Source organism: Macrobrachium nipponense, chromosome 9 (assembly GCF_015104395.2).
Source record: "Macrobrachium nipponense isolate FS-2020 chromosome 9, ASM1510439v2, whole genome shotgun sequence".
Lineage (NCBI taxonomy): Eukaryota > Metazoa > Arthropoda > Malacostraca > Decapoda > Palaemonidae > Macrobrachium > Macrobrachium nipponense.
The window spans coordinates 36,749,643-36,755,642 of NC_061110.1; positions in this window are offsets into that span (position 1 = coordinate 36,749,643).

Consider the following 6,000-nt stretch of genomic DNA (forward strand, 5'->3'; position numbering starts at 1 on the left):
GATCAAGTTTTAATTCAACATTCAAAATAATTCGTTTCTTTATTGATAAAACCATTTTGAGCCAAAAGACTTAATTTTCTTTAGTGATTAAACATGCCTTTTGAAAATGTACTTAAGAACCATGCTGATTGGTTACAACAGAGCTATGATTCAGTCAATATACTGATTTGCAGAAGGATGAACCCTAACTCACAAACGTGGCTAGCAGAACGTTTGCAAAGAAAATAGGTTCAATTACAATATCTATATCTTCATGGGGAAAATGAAACTTATCCAACGAAACAGTACACTCATAGCTTGCCAGTATTAGTTATATGAATGCTGAGTCTTTAAATTCAAATGCAAATCAAAAAATTAAACGAAGCCGACGTTATTCGCCGAGATCTAATTCTTTACTTGATGAGAGAGGCACTAGTCTGAAGTTCGTTATTGACTTAATGAGGTCTCATGTCTGGTATTAAAGTGTTTCCCAATACTTAACACAGTAATATTGTGGAATAACAATCATTGATAGACAATAAAATATAAAAGCATAAGGATCATTATGAATAGTGAAGTCTATTTAGGGTCAGCACACTAATGTATTTACGGTCGTGCTCAAGCAGAACTTTCCTCTGTTTTAGAGATTTTCGTATGAATATTTGAAATTGGGGATGCTGATAACTAAGCACATACAGTGATTGAAACAAAAATCTTTTACTTGGAAAAAAAACAAAAGATATTTACTGCTGTAGATTTTGTATGTATGTATATAAATAAATTTTAAGACTATTTTGTATGTATGTATGTAGTATATTGGTATGTATGTATGTATGTATGTTTGTATGTGTGTTTGCATGTATATATAGTAGCTTTGATGGTAAGGTCGCGGATCCAATGCCCGTGTTTTGACACCTTAAATTTGAATATGCATTATATAGGCACACAAGAATGAAAAGAACATTATATATATTTTTTTTCGAAATTCAAAGAAAAATCTTATCAGAATTAAAAATGACGTTAACACGAATGGGTCAGATGACGTCAGCTACCTGTCTCCTTGTGGTAGTAGGCAGCGATAAAGCCAAGGTCCTTGCAAATCCAAAACTAGCGCCATGGCAGTTACACATATGGGGATTTTCCAGTATGGAAGGCGCTTTGTCTCTCTGGCAGAGTTCTAAAGTAAATCGATAAATGTTCGTCCTATTCTGTTAACCTTCTTACGGGCTTCAGAGTAACTAGATGTTGAAGCGCTTACGCTCTGATTAGAACATTTCTGCAGAATGAAAACTCTAATTTTATTAGTTTGATATTCATTTCGATACCTATAAACTATGATCCCGAAGAAAATGGGAATTTTATAGTAATTGGCCCGCGTAACGGAGCGGTTCCAGTACGTTGCAATTAGTATCGTCAGTGTAGTTTAATTGTATGAGGGTCTCGCCTGCCAAGTACTTCCTGTCATGGTGAGGCAGTATTCATAACTATTTATTGTAATATGATCGAGCTGTTCCTCCAATAAGCTGAATGCAGAGTAAATGACATTATATATATATATATATATTATATATATATATATATATATATATATATATTATATTATATATATATATAGTATATGGATATATATATAATATATATATATATATAATATACATATTTTTTATATATATATATATATATATATATATATATATATATATATTATATATATATATATATATATATATATATATATATATATATATATATATATATATGTGTGTGTGTGTGTGTGTGTGTGTGTGTGTGTGTGTGTGTTTATGTGTGTGTGTGTGTGAGTGTGTGTGTATATATATATATATATATATATATATATATATATATATATATATATATATATATATATATATATATATAGAGCGTAATTGTAAATGTGGGGAACAGTTTAATGCACAAACTGTAATTTCTGATCGATATACAAATTCCAAAAGTTCGAGCAAATTTCGATTACTATTCTTTGCAAGTTACTAGTATTAGAAAAGCATAACGCCAATATGCTTCTTTCAACAGAAATTAGTGATTAAATTATTATTATGGACTAGCCTTACAATTCCAGTGATATATTTGACAGTCGACAATATACACAGGTAAATTAAGCTCACAAAGAATAAGAATATAAATAATATGAAGCTTTTTTTTTTTATCTAAATCATGTTAGGTTTCATATCTGAAAGTTCATTCTAAAACCTCTCCTCAAGGTAATAATACCAATGAAAATAAGCATTACAATAGATGCGAAAAGACCTTAAAAGAAAATATGAACGAGTGTTTAGTGAATAAAACTGATTATTGAAATTAGTAAGTACCACAGAAAGTAAAGAGCGACTTCTCATAAGCGCTATTACATAAAATCATATTTAAGGTATTTGAACTCGAGGAAATCACAGACTAATTGCAAGACAGAGAAAGATGTCACATTATGGTCTTTTAATCATGTATAATTAATCAGATGTTTAAGTGTTTCAATATTTGGGGACGGCGCGGTTGCGTAGGGGAAGGGTTGGAGCATATGTGGGATGGGTCGGTTGGTGGTTTTGGGGAGTGTGGGGGTCGTGGGGGATGAAAAAGCTACAACTGAATAAATAAAAAAATAAAAATAAAAATAATAAAGCAATAAATAAAAGATAAATAAATAAATAAAGAAATAAATAAATAAATAAAAATAAATAAATTAATTAATAAAAATCAATAAAAATAAATAAATAAATAAAAATAAATATATCGTCTTCTAAGACACTGAAACAATTGAGAATTTATATACTGGTTCTTTGATTTACAGCTAATCTATATGGCCATTTATAGGAAAGATTCATTAGGACTTTTGAATGTCTTTGCGACTGTGTCAATAAAATAGTTACTGTATTCATTTGCTAAATTTAACTCTTTAGGTATATCGTACATTAGTCTGAGAGACAGTTATTGTTAGTTGCCGGGAAAATAACTATTACTGGGAATGCTGAGGACATGGCTGAATAAGAAATGGATCTCAAATTTAGGTGTGGATCGTGAACACGATCACAAGCGTTAACACTACAATTTCTATTAATTTTTATTGGGTAATGTTGTCATAACACATATCAACACATTTTGTGGGAACAGCGAGACTATAGCCTCTGGCTCTTTTTGTGTTATATTTTGTAGCTTGCTTTACAGCAGACTCTATACCTAGGTAGCTAGGAACATTCCACAAGCATTCTCATGTTTTCTAATAAATTTGAGCATCTGCTAATTATATTTGCACATTGCCCTAAAACGTCTTCTAATCTCTCTCTCTCTCTCCTCTCTCTCATCTCTCTCTCTCTCTCTGTCTCTCTCTCTCTCTCTCTATCTCATCTCTCTCTCTCTCTCTCCTCTCTCTCTCATAGTAAATATGTTTTAATAAACTTGAAATTCTCAGCGGGATCATAAGTTGATTATCAAATTTCGACGTATATACTTTCGAAATAACGTGACGTTTCGTAAGAAAATGGTTACACTTTTGTCGTCAACTTTACACTATTTATGGAGAAATCTTAGGGGAGAGTCGGACGACGACCTCGGTTATACTCGACAGGAACCTCCATTCGAGACTTATTTCATGGCCTAATCCGCACTAGTGGGAAAGGGTCTTATGTTTTTCCTACTTTCTGATCGCAACGATTACTAGGAATATTGCCAGGTATGAAATAAAATAATAATAATAATAATAATAATAATAATAATAATAATAATAATAATAATAATAATAATAATAATAATAATAATAATAATAATATAGCGTAAAAGAGTAATTAAATATTTCCTCCGATAGCATCACACTCTTCTTTCTGTAGGACACATCAAGGTCGGAACACATTTTGATATTTTAGAATTCATTCGCTTTGTCCTATGTCCTCACATTGCAAATCGTGTGGTTTACTACCTCTTAGCTCACATTGGAATATGACATCTTTATATAAATAGATTTATCATTGCAGCTTCAAATATTCTTAGAAAATTAGGTGAGTCCACAAGAAAAATGGCAGTGCTTCGGAGGAAGACGTTAATTGGCGGTTTTTCATTGGTAAGTTATTATAATGATGACTCACAGCTCCTCTTTGATAGGGTCAATACTGTCAACCTTGATGTAAGGACACAGTACTATGGATAATACACGTATTTTTGGCGCAGTTCATGTCCAGAAATGAGGTCGTGTTCAGTCTACAGTAAAACATCATGCTGATATTTAATAACGGTCGCTGAGAGGAAATCACCTCCCTGCTGTGATTTTAGAGCCATTTCCTAGAGTCTTTATTCTGTAATTATACATTGTAGCCGTAAACGTTATGCGTATTTTTTGAAGCTCATAATACTTCATGTGCTGAAGGTAGTGAAATTCAAACTTGTAGATGATGAATTAAACGTTGGCAATTAAATAAGAGTAAGAGCTTATCTCTTTTCGTTGTAGGAAAGTCATTCAAAAAAGTTTATATATATATATATATAGTATATAATATATATATATATTATATATATATATATATTCCCGGTTCGGTAAACATTAAACGATATATGCAAAGTAAATTTTTTCGCAATAAAATTCATACGACAATTAAATCTACATAACCTGGTGCTGTTCCTTTTCTCTCCTCGAGTTTCGTTTCCCATGAGTAAGATTCTGCTAATCCTGGTATGATCTTCATCGCTGTACTTCTTTCACATATGACGTGGATTAAATAAATTCCAGAATGTGCCATTTTAGAGGCATCGCTTGATAAACAAACGGCCGCATTTGTTCCCCTCCAACTTTCTACCGTAGTTGATGAAACTAAAGTATGAATGATGATAAATATCATTATATTTTCTTCGCATTTTTTTTCATATTTAAATATATTGTATACCCTGAAATTGTGGATTCACATCTATCTCCTAGGTCATTAAATATTAAATATTGTTTATTCAAAGTAATTCTTTAAAAGCAGTTAACTCAAATATTAAAATGATTTACAAGCATTTCTTGTTATAAAAGAGTTGGATACATTTGAAATATACTCAATAATCTTAGCTCTGTTTCAGTTCTAGTTGTACATAAAACGCAAAAATCAGAAACAGTACTATGTACTATATTTACAGGTCTGATGATAAACTTCTCTTTTAGTGGGCTAAGTAAGTCAGCATAGTAGACAGAGGTTCGCAAACAAATATCCCATTGCTCAGCAGTAAAAGACAAATGTCAGTCAGTAAAATGATGGTGGCAATACCATTAGCGCAAAACAGTTTTCTTACAAATGATCTAAATATGGCTATAAAGTGCTTATAAATCCTCAAGTAATTACAAAATCGGTCAACCAAAATGTCTTTTAATCCTCAGGCAATCTCAAAATGTGGTCATCTTTTATCAAGATGTGACCCTATCAGAAACAGCATATTCCCCATCAGTAGGTTCCTGTTCATTTTACGTGAGTTTCAGCACCGTTATAATATCTTTGGAAGGTGAAAGTTTACTAAGCAATTGAGATTTCATACAAGAAATTTGAATCAATGATGTTTCCCATTTAGTTATACTAAGGTATTTTGTGAAAGCAAGATACAGATGGACGTGATTTTATTAGAAACGCTAAATATAATTTCGTGTTATTGTAAATGATGATGGAATACATTATTCACCGACGATGGACTTTCCAAGAGAGGGTCTATCTTCTTCCGTTTAATTCAGAGGTCTCTGAAATTATTTTTATTCAGTTCGACCGGAAGAAGCAGAGAGCCTCAGAAGCAAGCCAGAGGGAGATCATGGGATTGGGCAGCCTTCAAATAGCGTGAGAATGCCGTATCATAATCATCAATGGCGTATGTGATTAGCAGTTTTTGAGCTTTTGATTACTAGGTAGTAAGTTACTTAGTTGTTCAAAGAAACCATAAATAAAACCACTCTAACGAATTCCTTCATTAGTACAACCAACAATGAAAACGATTCCATGTCCACCGCCCACATCCCGAAAAGACAAACAAATCTGACACGGA